The following is a 22,557-nucleotide window of genomic DNA, read 5'->3' as shown; positions in this document are numbered from 1 at the left end:
TCTGAAAAAGAGGCTGACCCAAGTAATTTAGGAAATAAGGAGAGATTCTAGCCTAAAGAGCAAGTGATTTGTATGAGCGTCTTACTCATTTGGTGTAGTCATTATCCGCTACCAATTCTGAAACTACTATGCAAGTATTTTGGAACTCAATGATTACACAAAGAAGACAAACTGTCTCACTATGAAATTAAGAATGAGAGCACACGCTACCCAAATCTTTGTTTCTCATACCATTCACCAAAACAAGCAACTAAGATTCCATGAAAAATGCTTAATACGTGGATTGGGCAAAAAACCGACACAATAAGCCTGGAACACCTTAAAATTCTAGCAAGTAAAATAATGTTAAAGAACAATAAAACCAGAGAAACAAACAAAATCAAACAGCATGATGTAATTTCAAATTTTACAGGAGCCAAGGGAAAGACCTTCCAATGACCAATACTGAAACCATGAGCAACAAAATATATAAATTACTATAGCATACAATAAATTATACAATTTTATATAATATCCTATATGATTCAAATGATTAAATAGATATGTAATGCATTATGGAGAACATAAAAATTGCCCGTGGAAAATAAACATGCCTACTAGTACTGCCATAAAAAGTTGAAGTATAATTTCCACTTGTTAAGTATGTTTTATATTTAGTGACTTTAAAAAAAAAGCGCAACATGTTAAAGGGAAAAAAGATTATTGTTATTATTATTTGAGAAGCAACCTTGCTCTGTCGCCCAGGCTCAAGTGCAGTGGCATGATCTAGGCTCACTGCAACCTCTGCCTTCCAGGTTCAAACAATTCTCTGCCTCAGCCTCCCAAGTAGCTGGGATTACAGGTGCCTGTCACCACGCTCTGCCAATTTTTGTGTTTTTAGTAGAGATGGGATTTCACTATCTTGGCCAGGCTGGTCTTGAACTCCTGACCTTGTGATCTACCCACCTTGGCCTTCCAAAGTGCTGGGGTTACATGTGTGAGCCACCATACCTGACCAAAAAATAGATTAATTGTATATTGGGAAAAAGACCTAAACTACCTCACACAGGTGATCAACCTAAAGTCACTAATTTCAAAGCATGTCAATAGTACTTTCCCTTGGTGTGGATCTTACCATCTGTGGTCTTCCTTACCTAAACCTACATCAGTCTTATCATGAGAAAAACATAAATAATGAATCCCAAATGTGGATAAATATCACGAAAACAAAAAGTCCTGAGAAACTGGAATAGTTAAAAGGAGCACAAAAAGGCATGATACCTAAATGTGATATAGTATCCTGGATACGATTCTGGAACAGAAAATGGATACTCAATTAAATGTTAAATCAGTGAACAATTAATGTACAGTTGTTAGTGAATGAAACTGCATAATATTGGTGTGATAATTGTGAAAAATATCCCACACTAATGCAAGAAGTGAACAAGAAGGAAAATCGTGTGTTGGATATGCGTGTGTATGTGTATATATAAACTCTCTGTACTGACTTCCAAGTGTTCTATAAACTTAAAATTATTCTAGAATGGAACTTCTCAGAAGATGAGAGCTGTTATCCATACTGTTGATAAATCAATATGCCATGTAATACCTCCCCCGTTCCATTCTCTCCTTTACCCTGGTGAATGTTACTAAGATGTTGAATTCCCTTTTTCATCATGACGACATTCTTATCATTTTCTAAATGTGTATTGCTAAATAACATATTGTTTAGGGTTTTTTTTCTTCAAAGTTAAATATGCATATATATCAATGAATAATGTCAGTCAAATTATGAAAAATAGAACAAATCCATATTGTGATACATTCTGCAAAATACCCAACAAGTTCTTTTCACAAGGGTCGAGGTCAGCAAAATAAGTAAAAACTGAGAAAATGATGCAGATTGGACAGAATCTGATACGGCAGTCAGGTCCTAAGATGCGTCCCAACAATCCCCATCTCTAGATATGCAAAACCCTATTCTAATACCCTCCCCCTGAGGACTAAATACGCCATACCACATGCATAAATAAATTTACAAAGGGGCAAAGTGTATAGAATAATGGTTTATAAGACAGATTTTTATCAAACAATGTAGGACAATGATACCTGAGACACAGAGACAGCAACATGAACCCCACTTTTGCCTGAAGACAGTGCTTTCGAAGAATTTCCAGGCTGTGGTGTGGCATGGACTTTGGAAGACACTCTGAGTTGAGAAGATGGAACTGAGAGATGAGAACAGATGGGCTAAATTTTTAAAGCCATTCTCCACATCCAGCGGTAAGAATGGGAGACAACATCTATGCCAGTATCCATACAGGCAGAACTGCTGTTACCAACATTACTCACTGAAACATAAATCACAAAAATACAGGAGCAATTCAGAAACAAAGGTGAAGCACAGAGAAAAGTCATTTGAATGAATATTTCATATTGCATGGAGACTGAGGCCTTTAAATCTTGCACCAAAACCAAGGCTATGAAATAAGCATCAGAGGTGAAGCAAATAATGTGTATAAGGTGAATAAACAATCCGTGTTGACACAAAACTACCTTTCCTATATTATTTTCATACATGTGGCTGATAAACTCACTATATTATAAAATAATGAAAGTAGAGCTTTCAATATAAAAGAGCAGAACAAAATTATCTTTAAAGTAAGAATTAAACAAAAATATTTTACCTCTATTTGTTTCCCTGTAAAACCTCCAGTTTCCTTTAAATTTGGAAAAAAGTTTGTCTTTGTTCTTCACTATACTAATTCCACTGTTCGGTTTGCATGGAGTATAGAGTTGGTCTTCATATGCAGTGAAATGAAGTTAAATGGTGTCAAGCCGCAATATAATAGATGAAGAGTTGTTACTGTTGTTACCAAAATCTGTCATTGAAATTCTTTGTGTACAGCACTGAAGCCCAGAGACCCTGACTGCAGCCCTAACAGGCAAATCAAATGCCCATCTACTGATTTAGAGTACTTGTAATTGGTTGCTCACATCGCATAAATCTTTAACAAATGTCCCTCATGTCCCCCCAAAATTTTAGATTCTAGTAAGTGTTACCTTACTTGTACAGTAGACACATGTTATTGAGTCTCAGCAACTTATTCTGTATGAATGCTTCATTCACAAGAGGATGCGCTGTTCTCAGCATGGTCATGTTGGCATTAAGGCACTCCTCACTGCAAGCTCTGAATAAATTCTAGTCTGTTTGTTTGAGTCCTGCTAAATGATTATCTGGAAATGAGGCTTTCTGAGATATTTGAGGCATGAACACCTATCTTTCAAAAACTGGTTACTGATGTTAAACTGGTGACTGAAAAATCTGAAATATGATGAGGAAGATGAAAGAGAATGAGAGTCCCTGGGAACTTGAAGGAATCTTCCTGAAGCAGAAGGATTATACCTGTGTTCAAGTTGGTATAAAGATATGGAAAGATGCTGCTGGGCACGGCGGCCCATACCTGTAATCCTGCACTGTGGGAGACCAAGGCAGGTGGATCATGACGTGAGGAACTCAAGACCAGCTTGGCAAAGACGGTGAAACCCTGTCCCTATTAAAAATACAAAAATCAGCTGGCCATGGTGGTAGGCTCCTATAATCCCAGCTACTTGTGAGGCTGAGGCAGAGAACTGCTTAAACCTGGGAGGCAGAGGTTACAGTGAGCCAAGATCGCGCCACTGCACTCCAGCCTGGGCAACAGAGTGAGGCTTCATCTAAAAAAAAAAAAAAAAAAAGGCCGGGCGTGGTGGCTCACGCCTGTAATCCCAGCACTTTGGGAGGCCGAGGCAGGTGGATCACGAGGTAAAGAGATCGAGACCATTCTGGTCAACATGGTGAAACCCTGTCTCTACAAAAAATACAAAAAAAAAATTAGCTGGCCATGGTGGCACATGCCTGTAGTCCCAGCTACTTGGGAGGCTGAGGCAGTAGAATTGCTTGAACCCAGGAGGTGGAGGTTGCAGTGAGCTGAGATTGTGTCACTGCACTCCAGCCTGGGTAACAAGAGCGAAACTCCGTCTCAAAAAAAAAAAAAAAAAAAAGAGAAAAGAAAGATGCTTTGCTTTGCTATTCTCTCTTTACATGCCCTTTCATCTTCTGAGCCAAAGGTATTCTGTTCATGTTTTAGAATTTTTTTGTATCAAAGTGATACTTTTGGCCAGGTGTGGTGACTCATGCCTGTAATCCCAGCACTTTGGGAGGCTGTGACGGGCAGATTATGAGGTCAGGAGACCAAAACCATCCTGGTCAACAGGGTGAAACCCCGTTTCTATAAAAATACACACAAAAAATTGTCTGGGCGTGGTGGTGCGCACCTGTAGTCCCAGCTACTCGGGAAGCTGAGGCAGGAGAATCGCTTGAACCCAGGAGGTGATGGTTGCGGTGACCCGAGCACCACTGTACTCCAGCCTGGGCAACAAGAGCGAAACTCCATCTAAAAAAAAAAAAGTGATACTTTTTTTAAGAATATTTTTCCATGAAATAGTTTCAAGTACACAAATAGATGCACACACAGTACAAAGAGTTCTGTATATCCTTGGGTTACCAGCAGCGTAACATCTTATATAACCATGAATCTAGTAAAATATGGGAAAAATATCTATGCTTCAATAGTTTTGTACCAATTATTTCTATCAATATAAATATAAAAAGTCTATGCTTCAATAGTTTGCTACCATTTATTTATAAAATTATTTTTTATATATTTATAAAATTATTTTAAATAAATAATTTGTACAAAACTATTTATTGAAGCATAGACTTCTTCCATATTTGACTAGGCTTTGCAGTAATGTCATTTTTCTGTAGAGGATAATACTGCATTTACTGTCAGGTATATTATTTATTGTTGTGTAATAAATTATCACACACTAAGTGGCTCTAAACCACACACACATTACTCACAGTATCTCTGAATCATGAATCCAGATAGAGATGATGGCCAAGGATGAGATCTCAAGTGGAGGTTCAGCTGGGGAAGGATCCTCTTCCAACCTCATATGATTGTTGGTAGGGGTCAATGCCCTGTTTTAGTTGAGATGACTTCATTGGTGAATTATTCCCAACCTTTAAATAATTAATAACAAGCGATCACAAATTCTTCATACAACTTAAACAACTACAAAATAAGTGGAGCGATCACTTCTTAATGTATACTCAATCAGTTTATAGTAATACTACAACTAAAGCAAGTCACTTCAAGGAAAAAAAAGAAAGACCAATATGTCTTGTAAATGTAAAAGCAAACATCCTCAAGAAAATGCTAGCAAAGCAAATTAGCAAATGTAAAAAGAATTATACACCATCACCAAACGTATTTGTCTCAGGAATGCAAATTTGGCTCAACATATAAAATAATTAGTGTCATGCCCTATATTAATAAACTCAAAAATGAAAGGCACATGATCATCTAAAATATGCAGAAAAAGCACTTGACAAGTCAAAAATCTATTCATGACAACAATACAGAGCAAATATGCCAATAAGGAAACTTTCTTTAAAGTACATCCATGTCATCATATGTTATATACTCACATGTCATCATAATTTATCTAAAAGTCTCAATACTTTCTCCAAGGCTATAAACAAGACAAGGATGTTCACTCTTCACACTTGCTTTCAACATTGTAGTGGAGGATGTAGATAGGTTAATTAGCCTAGAAAAGTAAACACAAATTTAATATTACTAAGTGTCAATATTTTCCAAATTGACATATAGATATATTATCCTCCCTATTAAAATGTGAGGTAACATTTTTTTTCTAACTGGCAAGCTGATTTTAAAATTCAGGTGTAATGCAATACAATGTAATGCAAAGCAGCCAAAAGAAATTTCAAACGAAAAGCAGAGTTCACAATATAGATTCATATATCGTAATTTCAATAGGATATATGAATATCCGATTTGACTACAAAGCAGTCAAAATAAAGATCTGTGGTACTAGTATAAACACAGACATACAGATTGATATGGTTTTGCTCTGTGTCCCCACCCAAATCTCATCTCAAACTGTAATACCTTTGTGTCAGGGGAGGGACTTGATGGGAGGTAACTGAATCATGGGAGTGAACTTCCCCCTTGCTGTTCTCAAGACAGTGAGTTCTCACAAGATCTGATGGTTTAAAGTGTGTGGCAGTTCCTCACTACCTTTTTCTCTTCTGCCACCATGTAAGATGTGCTTTGCTTCCCCTTCATCTTCTGCCATGATTTTAAGTTTCCTGAGGCCTGCCCAAGTATGTGGAACTGTGAGTCAAACAAATCTTTTTTTAAATTACCCAGTCTCAGGTAGTTATTGATAGCAGAGTGAAAACAAATTAATACACAAATCAAAGGAATACAATGGAACTGAATGTCCAAAAATTAACCTTTACCTTTATAATCAAAAATTTTACAAGGTTGCCAGGTCAATTCAACATGGAAAATATTTTCACACCAAATGTTGTTAGGGCAATTGAATATCCACAAGCAAGTTGAACTTCTCTCTCATAACATACACATAATTGGCTCAAAATGATCACGTACCCAAATACAAGAGCTAAAGAGACCAAATCTAGAATATAGAAATACAGAAATACATGTTTGTGTTCTTAGGTTAAACAATAGAATATAGAAATATAGAATAAAGAAATACAGAATATGTATAGAATATAGAAATACATATTTGTGTTCTTAGGTTAAACCATAATTTCTCTTATTTCTACAATATTACAGCTAAAGTAGAAGAAAATATTCACAATCATATAGCATAAAAGGGTCTATTATTCACAAAATACACACAAAAAATTTACAACTCAAAGATAAAAAGGCAAATATCACAATCAACTTGGTAAATTATTTGAATAGACATTTCCCCAAAGATGCTACAGTCAGGTCCACTAAGCACAGGATGCGAGGCCTAAAGTCTTGTCATAAGGAAATGAAAATCTAAACAACCATGAGATACATTTTACAAATCTAAAGGGTGGACATACTGCAGGAAAAAAAGCAAATTAAAAAAGGTAAAATACTGTGTATGATTATAGTTATGTGACACCCTGGAAAGTGAAAAAATATAGAGACAAATATTTGGTATTTACTGGGGGCTCAGAAGAGAGGCAGTTCAAACTGGTGAGGTACTGCAGATTTCCTCTAGGAAGTGAAATCATACTGGTATCATACTGTAATGATAGACACATAATTATATCTTACAAATGTTAAATAACTTGATAATATAAATAAGCAAATTAGAAACCTTATACAGTAGGTAGGAGACAGCATGGGACAACGGACGTAATAAAACTGTACACTTCAGTGAAATAACCTCACAGAAGGGAGTGGGGAAATAGCAACTGACCCAAGTAACTTATCAAATAAGTGGATATTCTGAATCTAAAGAGTGAAGATTCATCCATAAGTACTTTAGTTGGTAGAGTTCTTTCTCAGGGCAGTGTCCATTTCCAATTCTGAAACCACTATACATGTCTTTTGGATTCAGTGATTAAGTAACAGAACCATCTTTGTCACTGGAAAAGTGGCAGGCTACATACAAATAAGTGGTAACAGGTGCACTGATTCGTATAGTACTGGATTAGATCCAATGCTGGAGCTGCAGCATTATTAGGAATTCATGTTTAATAAAGATATGTACAGATACATGATAAATATTTATACATATATGTGTATCTGTGTGTATATACACACAAACACATACACACATATATGAATATGTATATCCCCATACATGGGGAGCAGGAGTGTGGACTTTACTCTGTCAGCAGACAAGTTCAGGACTCAGTAGAGATGCCCCAGGAGCACTGAATACACCCAGGTCCAAGATCTCCATTTCTAATTAAATTTTCCAATAGAAATAACTAGGACTCTGAAAAAAACGGCTAATACTAGGCTTGCAAGGGAATTAACACAACTAGGCTGAGTACCTAGTAGTTCCGAAGACAATAAAATGCAAACAACTAACCAAACACATAACAATATCAAAATTTAACGATGGTGGTGTTTCAAAATGACAGAGGATCCAAAGAAAAGACCTTCCCATAGCCAACAGTGGAAAAATTTGAACAATCAAATAAATGAAGTAGTAGATGTAAAGAGTAAAATAAATATTCATGCTTGTGCACGGACATAAAAATGACTGCACAAAATAACTATAATTGGAGAAGAACAGGCACATGTTCAGGGTGACAGTTCCAAAAACTTTGGTAGACACTGTACTCATAAAGTGGAGCATGTTTTGTTTTTCCCCCACAAGATGGCAGATTGGAGGCTTTGTGAGTGTGCCCCACATGCTTGGAAAGAGCAAAATAGTATGTGGAGATTTACACTGTGAATGTTTACCCAACACAGGAACTCAACAGAAAAACTGAAAGGAGAGACAAGCTGCAATTTGCCCCAAGTATTAGATGAGGAATGGAGTCTTCAGAATGTGAAAGGGAGAGACTATCTTCACTCTACCCAACACTGGAGCTGACTCAGACAGGAGGGGAGCATGAAAGGAGTGGTACCTGGATGTGCTGTGTGTGCATTCCCAGACCCCAACAGGGAAACAAGGAAGATATTCTAAATCCTAATTCATAGGCGACCTTGCAGAAATCAGCCAGGCAATCTAGGCAGTGGTCACATGTTGGGAGAAGCTCCCAACTGAGAAATGCAATTTAATATTGAGTGGAGTATGAGTCCTCCGGTTCCAAAACCAAAGGACAAGCAGGAAGCATTCTCTTGCCAGGACCATAGGAGCTGGTTACTCCTGCTCCACATGCCAAATCAAGAGGGGTGTGGCCTGAGAGCCACTATTTCATTTTCAGTCTCCACTTAAAAGTCTTGTGACCTGGAGTGGGTTTGTGTTCTGAACATGGATTGTCTGGGACCTGGCTGACTATTGTGGCTTTTCATCAGGAGTAATCTGCATGGATGAAAACTGCTGTGTAAAGGCCATGGGGAGCAGGGCCAGTCTATCTGCCATCTATTGCCTGGCCCTGTCTCCCCATGGGGACTCTTTGGAAGCACAGGAGGTCTTGCTTCTCACGGGAACTATCCCAGTGGCCAGAGAACTGTCCACCAACCCCTATTGAAACTGCTGCTTGTGCCCGCACATGGGGAGCAGATGTATGGACTTTCCTGACCTAGCTTTGCCCGTCTACCTGCCCTGGTAGCAAAACAGGAACAGGGACCTTTAGGTGATAGGTCTCTGCCCATCACCTGATTGCTTGCTCTGGGTAACAACGGCTCAGCATAAATCCCAGTACCGTGACTGCAGCTGGCTCTCTCCTGCAAGTGCCATCTCCTAGCCGGAGATCGACCAACACAATTACAGCCATTACAAAATCTGTTGGCACAGTAGCACAGTGCTGGAGAAGGAGAAAACTTTTCATGACCTCAGCTAGTACCATTGCTCAGACAACCCTTGCTATAAGGGGACCTTGTACCTGCTCATGTACTCAGTAGATTACTACGACAGCTGACAGTTGAGAATCTTACAGTGTCTACACCAGTCCTCTGCCAACCCCATCAGAGCTGGTGCTTGCACCTGCCGCTAGAGACAAAAGGAAAGGTCAGCCTACTCCAGCTCTACCCAACATTCCCTACTCTGGAGCTCAGAATGAAGCCTAAGCCACTGTACGTCCCATGGACCAGTCCATGCCCTAAGGCAGGCGTCCCCAAACTTTTTACACAGGGGGGCCAGTTCACTGTCCCTCAGACCGTTGGAGGGCCGCCACATACTGCGCTCCTCTCACTGACCACCAAGGAAAGAGGTGCCCCTTCCTGAAGTGCGGCGGGGGGCCTGATAAACGGCCTCGGGGGGCCGCATGCGGCCCACGGGCCGTAGTTTGGGCACGCCTGCCCTAAGGCATTAGAGAGCTTCTCCAGATGCCCAACTAGAGATGTCAGTCGTCAATTCTCCTCAGAACGAAAACCAACATTACAAATGAATAATCATAGATCAAATGTACTAGAGCCTATCACAAAGTTCCCTGGAGGAATCCATGACACAAAAAAAGAAAGAAATGAAAAGCTGGCAGAGATCACACCCTGAGAGAATGAGCCTTCTGTGGAAAGGGTAAGTGCTTTCAGCCTCTCCAGTCCTTGCAGCAGACTTTTGGTATCTGAACTCTAGGAGAGCTTCTTTGCCCTCGTGGGCCCAAATACTGGAGTGGGCTGCAGTTTGAGGGCTTTTCCAGGGTATTACACTGAGCTACCAGCTCACATAGGGTCCCTTCCTTTCTCCCCCGGAACTTAGCTGTAGTAGTGGACACCATACTGGGTACGCACCCACTGTGGGACTTTGTTCTGCTCAGGGACCTCCAACCCTTGTGTCTTTAACATCACTGGATCCCTTGCAGACATTCCTTGATATGGTGACATCACATCAAATATCTTCTCAGGCTACAGTGAAACAAAACTAGAAATTAATTCCAAGAAGAACTCCCAAAAGTATATGAATACATGGAAATAAATCAACCTGATGGAAATTTTATTTTTTCAATTAATTATTACAGTGACACAAAACATCTGGGAAACAACGAACGCAGTACTGAGAGGGAAGTTTATAGTGCTAAATGTCTACGTCAGAAGGTCATACAGGTCATAAAATGACATTAACATCCCAAGTCAAAGAACTATAAAACAAGAACGAACCAAATCCAAAACTATCACAAGGAAAGTAATGACAAAGATCAGAGCAGAATTAATAAAATTGAAGCCCCAAAAATAATACCAAAGATCAATGAAATAAAAAGCTGGTGATTTGAAAAGATAAACAACTTTGACAGAGAACTAGTTAGATTAACTGAGAAAGGACAGATGATTCGAATAAGCTCAATGAGAAATGAAAATGGAGACATTACAGTTGATACCACAGAAATACAAAATATCATCGGAGACTAGTATTGATACCTCTATGCACGCAAAGTAGAATATTTAGAAGAAATAAACAAATTCCTAAAAACATACAACCACCCTGCCAAGGTTAAATCAGGAAGAAATCATATCCTGAAGAAACCAAAAATCAGTAGTGATATGAAATCAATAATAAGTAATCGTCCAACAAAAAAGCCCATTGCACTCCAGTCTGGGCAACAAGAGTGAAACTCTATCTCAGAAAAAGGGGGCTTGAGAGAGGAAGGCTGAATAGGTGAAATAGAAACCTTTTGTATGTGTGCAGTGAAATAATTTTCTGTGATACTGCAATGGTACGTTACTTTTGCTATTTTACAAACCCTGTAGAATTTTACTTCACAAAGTGTCAACCTACATAAATGTGAATTTTGAATGTCATTTAATAGTTTGGGAGATCCCCTGGAGGAATGCAGTCAAAATAATATCACTGCATAACAAAGAAATGAAATAATCTCAGGAAGTGGGAGAAAGGGGACCTCAGCTTAAGAAATTTAGAAAAACAGAAGTTCTTAGGCTCAATGTCAAAGCATTTGGATATAAATACTCTTTTGTAGTTGGAAATATTCTTTCCCGTGCGGGTATGAATTACCAATTCTACAACCACTCTGCATGTTTTTTGGACTCACCGATTACATAAAGGGGCCCAACCATCCCACTGTTAACATGGGAGGTTACACACACGTAGCGGGAATGGGGAGACTGAGTCATGTGGTACGGAATTAGATCATGGGTCCTAGACATATTAGGAAGAATTCATGCTTAACTTTACGTAGATACATATGGGGAAGGTAGAAAAACACATATATATCTGAGTATGAGTAACATACACACATACTTTGTTAGATGACAGAGCACAAAAGTAATAGATCCCTAGTAGAAACGAGAACATCACTGCTCAGAGCTTTGTTTCTAATGCCACTCAGCAAAAGAACAACAAGGGATTTTTGGAGAAATGGTTAATGGTAGGGTTGGGCAGGAAATCAACACTATTAAGTTTAAGCACCTTATAGTGCCAGAAAGTAAGAAAAAGTTAAAACAACACAACCAAACAACCAACTACACAAACAAAATCAAACAGCAGTAATGTGGGTACTTCAAAGTGGTAAAGCAGCTGACTGAAAGACCTTCCAATGAACAACACGAGAGCAATTTGAGCAATATAATAAACTAGTTTAATTATAGTGGAAATAAATATTTACTATTTGCATAATATTCCATATGTTCCAATGAAATAAATACAAAATAAATGCTGGAGAATCGGTAAATTGCCTATAGTAACGAAACACAAATTATATTTGTAGATGTCCTACCTCAAAGGAGGTAGAGCATAATTCTCCACTTGTGACGTATGTGCTGTGCATAGTAACATTTTCTTCAAAATATATGGCATCGAAACGGGGAAGAAAAGAGTGGAGTGGAGAAAGTGACGTAAACTCCCTAATCTAGATGATTAAATTAGTATCAATAGTGATACAGCATTCTGATACAATGTCACCAGTATTACACTAATTCCTGTGGTCTTCCCCTCCAAAACCCACAATTCCTGTCTGACTATAAGAAAAAATAATCATAGAAATCACAAATAGAGGATGTCAATGTCATCAAAAACAAGGAAATTCAGAGAAACGGACACAAACAAAGAAAGCCTAAGGAGACACGATATCAAAATGTGATATGCTGGCCGAGTCCAGTGGCTTGTACCTGCAATCCCAACACTTTGGGAGGCTGAGGTGGGCAGATCATCAGGTAAGGAGATCAAGACCATCCTGGCCAACATAGTGAAACCCCGTGTCAACTAAAATACAAAAAATTAGCCAGGTGTGTTAGCAGGTGCCTGTAGCTACTCAGGAGGCTGAGGCAGGAGAATCACTTGAACTCGGTGGGAAAGGTTGCCATGAGCTGAGATCACACTCCACCCTGGTGACAGGCAGAGACTCCATCTCAAAAAAACAGAAAAAAAAAAAAAAGAAAGAAAGAAAGAAAGAAAGAAAAGAAAAGAAAAAAAATTAGTATGTTATTCTGGAAGAGTTCAGAAAATGGACGTTAAATAAAAAAAAAGAAAAAATAAATCTGGTAAATATGTGCATATCGCTGAATGAGAATGCGTATTACTGGTGTGTTAATTATGAAAAATGCCCCCTGATAATTAAGAGGTTAGCAATAATAGAAACTCTGTGTTAGCTATATATTAACTCTCTGGATTGACTATGCAACTGTTCTTTAAATCCAGAGCTAATGCAAAACAGAAAGGTTTTCTCTCTTTTTAAAAATTCTCTGACAAGCTTGATCAACAGAATATTATCAATATTCTTGATACCTCAAGTGTTCACCGCCCCAATTCCACAGTCTTTTTTAGCCCCATGAAGATTACAATTATTTTCAATTTCCTTTCTGTCATTCCTCACTTTTTTCTACATTATTTTTATGGCTAAGTTTGTATTTCTAAATAATATATTGCTCCGTTTTTATTGTCTTCCAATTTAAATAAAGGTGTTCCAATTGATCTATAGTTCTCTTGAAATAATGAGAAGCCATCAGATGTATCCACATTGCTATGCATCCTAAAAATACCTGACCAGTTCTTTTATGAAAAATAACTGAATACTGGGAAACTGTTGCACATCAGACAGGACCTGATAGCGCAGATACCCTAAGACAGTACCCAATGATCACCAAGAGTTAGCTCTATTAATATGGGTCCTTTGATAAATATTTCCAAGTCTTTATTAATGACTACATTTCACCAATTCTTAACTTCTCTTTAATGTTACAAATGCCAGCTTCCCTGTCTGCCTTCCTCACTGTGCTGGACTCACATTTGTCATCACTCAGCTTCACGTGGGGAAGTAGAACCACTTAACTGGGGAAGAATAGTGTAGGAGTAATTCCAGGAAAAGGGAAACAACTAACAGAGATTAGACATGGCTTGCCACATGTAAGATTAGCAAAAAATGCTGGATGAATTACATCTGAAAATGAATTTCAGACACTGCACCTCTATCGGTGAAGGGCAGTGAGAAATATGAAAAATGGTCTGAGCCCTACTATTAAGTTAGAATACTGCTTTAGGAGTTTCCAGTCTGTGCTGTAGCATAAATTTTAGAAAACACACTGAGTTGGGAAGAGGAAACTTAAGAGTCTGGAGAATAAAGTGGCTGCATTTTGTCAAGCCATTTTCCACATCTAATGGTAAAGATGGGAGAGAGTCCAGCACTTTGGGAGGCCAAGATGGGCGGATTACCTGAGGTCAGGAGTTTGAGACCAGCGTGGCCAATGTGGTGAAACACTGCCTCTACTAAAAATACAAAAATTAGCCGGGCATGGTGGCACATACCTGCAATCCCAGCTGCTTGGGAGGCTGGGGCAGGAGAATTGCTTGAGCCCAGGAGACAGGGGTTGCAGTGAGCCAAGATAGCCACTGCACTCCAGACTGGCCAACAGAGTGATGTGCCATCACAACGAAAAAAAAAAAAAATGGTGGGAGAAAGCCAGCATCCATACTGACAGGGCTGTGATGTCACTACTCCATAAAAACCTGGTGAACAGAACTACAGGAACAGCACATAAACAAAAGGCAAAGGCACAACCAAGTAACATGAATGAACTTGGCCTTGACCCTTTCATCTTATTCCTGAATGGAAAACAACAGGTTGTTCATGGAGTGATCTTGCACCAAGCTTGAGGATGAAGGGATGGCCTGGTTTTAGAAATAAAGAAAATGATGTGTTTAAGTAGATGACCTACTGCATGTGAACACTAACCTGCCTTTTCTATGTTATCCTGTTAGTTGTGGCTGATAAACTCATTACATTATGAAATAACTAAAGTAGAAGCAAGGTATGGTGGTCACATCTATAACCCCAGGACTTTGGGGGAGTACCACTTGCATCCAGGAGTTCAAGACCAGTATGGGAAACAAGGTAAGACCCCATCTCTACAAAACAACAAAAATCAGTTAGGTGTCATAGTGTGCAGCTGTAGTCCGAGCTACTCAGAAGCCTGGGGCAGCAGGACTGCTTGAGTACTGGGAGGTTGAGACTGCAGTGAACGGTGGTCATGCCACTGAACTCAGCCTGGGTAACAGAATGAGACCCTGTCTCAAAAAGAAAAAACAAAAAAGAAACAAAACCAGTAAACCTTTCTATGTAAAAGAGCAGAACAAAATTATCACAAAAACAAGAAACCAGTGAAACTTTTTATCTCGATTTGTTTTCCTAGAAATTCTTGTTTTTTTATTTTTTATTTTCCTTTAAGTTCTGGGGTAGATGTGTAGATCTTGCAGAATTGTTACATAGTATACACGTGCCATGGTGGTTTGCTGCCTCCACTACACCATCACCTACATTAGGTATATCTCCTAATGCTATCCTTCCCCAATCTCCCCACCCACTGCTATCCCTCCACTAGCCCCCATTTGAGAAACATTTCTCCTCTCTTCTTCACTACGTAAATGCCACTATCTAGCTTGTGTGAAATATAGGGCTGTTCTTTATATGAAGTGAAATTAAGTCAAATGATGACACACTATCATAAAGTAAATAAGTACTTCTTTTTACAAAAATTGGTCACTGAAATTATCTGTGTAGACTCTTAAAATCAAAGACTGACTGCTGTAATAGCTGAGAAAATAAACGTCCACCCATCAATTTGGAAGAAAAGTACCCATAAAATAGCATTCTTCTTGCTTTGAGGGTTGCTCACATCTAGAATATCCTTATCAAATGATCCTAATCCTCCCACATACATATAAACTGAACTTTTCAAAAAGAGCTCAACTCTTTTCAACTTCTACACATGTGTATATTTGTCTGATATAATTCTTACGATTTCGTGAGATGAAACATAGGTAAAATACAAGGGCAAATATTTTTTTTCCTAAAATTTGTCCCACAGAGGCAAACTCATCGTTCCAATAATTGACCCCATATCATCATCATCTGTGCCAATTAAAAGCACTGGTGATGCTGCATTTCTGATGGGATTCCTATGCTACTTTCTGTGAGGTTATCTTTCCAACCTCCTGACATCCCTTCTGCAGGTTTTGATGATGATGCTATCACCTGAAGATGTCCATGGGAGGTTTTTAGACCAAGTTTATGTCAGTGTCCATGAGGACAACCTCATTAGGACTCTCTTGTGGCCAACAGTGTCAGATTCAAGATGCCTCTCTGAGAAAAGTCATGACTGTGTGCATTAAAGCATGAATGGAATACGCTAGTTTTCTCCGTGACTGCCCACTTCTCAGTGTTCAATCATCATGGCTGTGTTCCTGTCTGTTTTAAGTGTAAAGAAGTTTTAAAAAATCCATTAAGGAGGAAGATACAATTATAAAGAGCTACTGGAAGCTTTCCTTGAAGTGTTAGATTTTAAAGACTTATTGAGTACACATGGCTCAAGGATGGGAACAACAGACACCCACCCCCGAGTTAAGCAGGGATGATAGGAGGAGGGTGATGTTCAAAAAACTAATCTACCTGTTGAGTATTATGCTGATACCTTGGTGATGAAATCATTTGTACAACACACCCCAGTGACATGCAATTTCTTCCGGTAGCAAACTGCACATGTATTCCCGAAACTAAAATAAAAGCTAAAGAAAAAAAAGACTTAGAAAAGGCTTTATATTGATAATTCCTGCCTTAATTTTAGAAATATGAGTAATGGTCTTTGTAAGCTTCATTCTAAACTCAGTTTCCCATCATATAATATTTATGTGTATCTCCATATCCTCATTTCTATTTATGTTTTAAATCATGAGGCTGATGAACTTACAAGTCACCTCATGATGAGCCACTGCACATATGGATGCATTGCGGTCCTCATAAAACATTTTGCTATGCTCCCTTGCCACTTTGTTGAACTCTACTTTTAGGTACTTGGATGTAGGAATTGGTTTTCCCATTTCCTTTTGAATATATTGAGTAAAGAAGAAACACAGTTCATGATTCAGAATTATGACGAAAAATTCACCCATAGTTTTAGGCTCCAGGAAGAACTCTGACTTCTAATTAGGCTAGGGTGTGCAGTGTGTTGGGGACTTGCCTCACGATGAGATGTAAGAGTTTGGCTTGTTTGCAATTACATATTTTTGAAAACTGCTATGGCCAGGCCCATCTGTGTGAAATCTCCTGGTTTCGTATACTGTGGGGAATCACATCTTCTAAGCTTTTGGAGGTTTTCTTTGGGGACTTGGTGCACCACACTGTGTCATGTAGCATCATGTCAGTACAATTTTGTGTCTACTGGCTTTTTTCTGTTAAGTCTGAGCTCTCAGACCTGATTGATTTTGATTTGCCAGTTTGAGGGGCCACTCCTTGTCCAGATGTCTTGTTCCTCATTTATGGCCTGCCACTCTGGTCTTTTCTTTGGTGATCCATAGTTTGGGAAGGTAGACTATTCCAGTATACACCCTGACAGATTTTTATAGGCATACCAAAGTGAAGAAAAAAGGAGATTTCCCAAGTCATTTAAGTATTAACATGTCTCCATTTAAAATAAGTAAAATCACTCTCCATGTGTTAAGATGCGCAACACAAATGAGGCTCTTCATGTCTCAGAGAGAAGGTAGATGAGTGTGGAAAAGATAAGGGTTCCCATATGGTCAAATAACAGCACCAAAATCACCGTTATTTTGATCTCAGACATGAGAAGCATGGCCCAGGTCAGCTGTATCTCTCACTCCAGACTCTAAGTGTAAACCAGTTTTCTCACGGAAGCTTTTGGTTCCATGTGGAGAAAATACCATATGATTGCAGACTTTAAAAGGAATCATGCTGATTTTGTGGAGCTCTATGGATTGCAGGATGCATTCACATGACTCTGTGGGCTTTTAAAGTATGTTTCCTGGACACTACCCTGGTGCTGTCCATCAGATTGCTGTGGTCTGTGAAGTGCCACCTGTTGGTGGCAGGTTGGGGACAGTCCTCCCTGCAGTGGGATTCTTTCTTTAGCCAACACATATGCACAATCCACATTCAGCCCATGTCCATCTCTTAGATCATGGCATGGAGGGTTTAACATATGTTTTCTATGGCTTATCTTTTTGTTTTTTCTATCTAGTTTTCACCACCTGTAAACAACATATACGTATTAGTCTGTTTTCAAACTGCTATAAAGACGTATCCGAGACTAGGCAACTTAAAAGAGATTTAACGGACTCACAGTTCCACACGGCTGGGAAGGCCTCCAGAAACTTGCAATCATGGTGGAAGGGGAAACAGGCCCATCTTACATGGCAGCAGATGAGTGAGTGAGGGAAGGAGGGAAGGAGACAGAGAGAGAGAGACAGAGTGGGTGGAGGCGGGGAGGGGAGGGCGTGAGGGAGCCCACAACCAAGAGTGTGTCAGCAAAGAGAAAACTACCATTTATAAAACCGTCAGATCTCTTGAGAATTCACTATCATGAGAATAGCATGGAGGAACCGTCCCCATAATCCAATCACTTCCCACTGGGTCTCTACCTAAACACCTGAGGATTACCATTCAAGGTGAGACTTGGGTAAGGACACAAAGCTTAACCATATCAACATATTATTTCACCTGCCAAAAACCTTGTGTCTTTGTAAGCAGGGACTGGCCTCAATTAGCATATTCTGAAACTTTTTTTTTTTTTTTGTAGCCAGTTCACCTGCGACCATGATGATATTGACTTTTAAGCTTTTGGGTTTGGCAAGGGACAATATAATACTATGATATCAATGTCAACAGGCTACAGGGTTCAAAGTAATTCATGATTCACTCTGTAGAGTGAAAATAATAATTTTCACAGTTTTCTCAAAGACTTGAAGGTATATCTGCCTTTTGAGCATGTAAAACAAAAAATACTTGCATATAGAAAACACCCTCCTGAATGCAGAAATACAGTTTATATTTCCTGTCACTGACTTTTTACAAATTGTACTTTAGGTAAAGGGGATATCATCACTGATTCCATAGAAATACAAACTATCATCAGAGATTACTACAAACAGCTCTATGAATATAAACCAGTAAACCAGGAAGAAATGGCTAAATTCCTGGACATTGGTACTCTACCAAGACTAAACCAGGAGGAAGTTGAAACACTGAATAGACATTTCTTAATATTGGATTCTGATATCCTGCAGTCATGGCTTTCAGTAAGTTTTCAGTCGATCCTACAGATTCACTTCAAAATAGAGTCTGAAACTGTAGCTTTCTGGAATAGGAGGACGATCACCTATCTTTGAAGATGTTGTTACTAACACTCAAATTGGTGAGTGCGGAGTGTGCAGCCTGATGGCTATGATAAAAGATGACTAGAGACCCTGGAGCTCAGTGTTGTCTTCCTGAAGCAGGTGGACCAGTGTTCACTATGATGGGATGCTCTTTCCTCCTTACACATCCATTCATTTCCTGTACATGAGGTTATTGCCTATGCTTTCTGTGTGCCAAAATAACGTCTACACATTTTACTATTTGAAACAACTTTAGATATACAGAAATATTCATAGATAGTAGAGAGAGTTTTAGACCTCTTTCAGATATCTGGAATGTTAACATCTAATATAACCATACTATCATTAGGAAAACAAAGAAGTTGTATGTGGTGCAAAAATTTTAACTGAAGTACAGATTTCTAACACATTTTAGTAGGCTTTGCTGTAATGTCCTCCTTTGGTTCTAGGATCCAATCCAGGATGCCACATTACATTTACTATCTGGTGTACTACTTACTAGTTTCTGCATTACCACATACTTAGTGCCTCAAAAGCACACACATTACTCACAGTTTCTCTGGGCTGGAAATCCATATTAGATGATGGCCAGGGCTGGGCTCTCAAGTGAAGGTTCAGTTGGAAAAGGATCCCCTTCCAAGTTCATGTGTTTGTTGCTAGGATTCACTGGTGCATACAATCAAACCTTTTAAAAAATTAATACCAATGTATTACCAATAGTTCAAAAAAATTAAATATGACACAAAGTGGAGAAGACAGCACTTCCCAGTGTATGAGACAAATTTACCCTGATCTCAAATAGAAATTAAATAAGGATATTTGAAGAACAGATTATAAATTGATGTGTATTACGAATATAGATATTAAATCTTTAAAAAACATGAGCAAAACAAATCAGTAACATGTAAAAAGAATTATATAGTATGACCAAGGGTATTTACATCAGTAACACACCTTTGTTGAATATACAAAAGAAATTAGTATTCATGCACTATATTAATAAAATAAAGGACAAAATCCACATGATCATCTCAAAAATGAAGAATAAACACTTGCGTAACACAAAATCAACTTATCATAAAAATATATAGCAAGTTAGATGTAGACAGTAACTTTCTTCACCTTAAAGACTATCAAATAATTTACATATCATAACTTACTTGAAAGTTGTCCACTCTTGCCACTTTTATTTATTTATTTATTTATTTTTATTTTTTTTGAGACAGAGTTTTCGCTCTTGTTAACCAGGCTGGAGTGCAATGGCGTGATTTCGGCTCACCGCAAGCTCCGCCTCCTGGGTTCAGGCAATTCTCCTGCCTCAGCCTCCTGAGTAGCTGGGATTACAGGCATGCACCACCATGCCCAGCTAATTTTTTTTGTACTTTTAGTAGAGGCAGGGTTTCACCATGTTGACCAGGATGGTCTCGATCTCTCGACCTCGTGATCCACCCGCCTCGGCCTCCCAAAGTGCTGGGATTACAGGCTTGAGCCACCGTGCCCGGCCTGCCACTTTTATTTTTAACATTTTACTAGAGGGTGTAATTAGGAAAAATAGGCTACAAAAATAAATTTGAAGAATGTAAATTAGAAAGAAATTCAACTATGCAAATTACATGGTCTTGGGTATGGATAATTCTAAGATTTCCAACAAAATATAGTTAGAAATAAAAAATGAGTTCATCAAGGTTGCAGTAAACATGGTCAGTATAGAGAAATCAATTTTATTTATACACATTAGCAATTGTTAGATATGTACATTGAAAACTATAAAACTCATTGAACAAACATAATTAAATTCTAAATAAATGAAAAGACATTTTATATTCACTGACTGAAAGGCTTAATATTGCCAAGATGGCACTATTTTCCAAATGGATCTACAGACTTAATGCAGTCCCCGTCAAAATTCTAGATGAATTTTTTGCCCAAATTTTCATGTTGATTCTAAAATTGATATGTAAATGAAATAGATCCAGAAAAAACAAATTAATCTTGACAAAGAACAAAGTCTGCATAGTAAATGCACATTTTGTGATTGTAAAATAATTACAAGGCAACAGTAATAAAATGTTAGTGGTACTATCTGGGTGCAGTGGTTTGTGCTTTTTAATCACAGATACTTAGGAGGCTGAGGCGAGAGGATTGCTTGAGGTTAAGAGTTTGAGACCAGCCTGTGCAATACAGCGAGATCCTTTTCTACAGAAAAGTTTTTGGGGGGTGCAGTGGCTTACGCCTGTAATCCCAACACTTTTGGAGGCTCAGCAGGCCAGATAACTTGAGGTCAGGAGTTTGATACCAGCCCAACCAACATGGTGAAACACCACCCTACTAAAAATACAAAATTAGCTGGATGTGGTGGTGCATGCCTGTAATCCCAGCTACTTGGGAGGCTGAGGCATGAGAATCGCTTGAACCCAGCAGGTGGAGGTTGCAGTGAGCGGAGGTCACACCACTGCACTCCAGCCTGGGTGACAGAGTGAAACTGTCTCAAAAACCAAAAAGTTTTTAAAAAATGAGCCAGGTGGCTGGACACGGTGGTTCACACCCATAATCCCAGGACTTTGGGAGGCTGAGGTGGGCAGGTGGATCATGAAGTGAGGAGACTGAGATCATCCTGGCCAATATGGTGAAACCCCATCTCTACCAAAACTAGCTGAGTGTGGTGGAGCATGCCTGTAATCTCAACTACTTGGGAGACTGAGGCACAAGAATCACTTGAACCCAGGAGACAAAGGCACAGTGAGCTGAGATTGCACCAATGCACTTCAACCTGGCTACAGAGCGAGACAAAAATAAGTATTTTTTAACAAATGTTGCTGGGACAAGTAAATATCTATATGCAAGTTGGACTCCTCTCTCATACCATATACATGATTGACCCAAAGTAATTATATATCTTAATGTAAGTTCTAGATGGGCCCAAACCATAGAAGATAACACAGAAACCTATTTTCATGACATTACATTATTAAACAATGTTTTCTAACGTGTGACACATAATGTATAAGTGAAAGAATAAAAAATAGATAAATTGGTCTTCATCAGAATTAAAATCTTCTGTGATTCAAAGTATATCATCAAAAAGTAAAAAGACAAAGCAATGAACAGGAGAAAATATTTCCTCGCCACATAAGGGTCTATTATTCAGTATATATAAAAATAGGTTTTAACTCAATAATGTCAAATATCTAAATTAAAAACGGCTAATTACTGAAATGTACATTTCTCCAAAAATGCTATAATTATATCCAAGAAACACATGAAGATTAGCTCAAGTCCTTTGTTATTAGGGTAATGAATATTTAAACAATGATGGAGTTATATTTCGCCCATATAAAATGTGTACTGTTAAGTGAAAAAAGCAAGTTGGAAACGGCAAAATACTCTGTAATTCCATTTACAGAACACTCCGGAAAACACAAATGTATAAAGGTAGTAAAAAGATTGGTGGTTACAAGGGGCTTGGCAGAGAGGAAGGGTGAATATGAATTA

The 22,557-nt window shown here is 38.6% G+C and overlaps 1 long non-coding RNA gene across 1 annotated transcript in view; it reads right to left on the bottom strand.

The window, feature by feature from the left end:
* The window catches only part of LOC141584431 (uncharacterized), a 76,896-nt gene extending 65,888 nt beyond the window's left edge, over positions 1-11,008 (bottom strand). The window contains exons 1-5 of the long non-coding RNA XR_012517489.1: positions 7,058-11,008; positions 6,353-6,531; positions 5,516-5,637; positions 4,886-5,047; positions 2,089-2,330 (exon numbers count right to left, since the gene is read on the bottom strand). This is a non-coding gene — a long non-coding RNA (uncharacterized LOC141584431). The remainder of the gene's footprint in view (positions 1-2,088; positions 2,331-4,885; positions 5,048-5,515; positions 5,638-6,352; positions 6,532-7,057) is intronic.
* Between the last annotated feature and the right edge of the window lie 11,549 nt (positions 11,009-22,557).

This window comes from Saimiri boliviensis, chromosome 5 (genome assembly GCF_048565385.1).
Source record: "Saimiri boliviensis isolate mSaiBol1 chromosome 5, mSaiBol1.pri, whole genome shotgun sequence".
Lineage (NCBI taxonomy): Eukaryota > Metazoa > Chordata > Mammalia > Primates > Cebidae > Saimiri > Saimiri boliviensis.
Note: the sequence above shows the minus strand (reverse complement) of the source record. Positions and strands in the feature narration are given on the sequence as shown.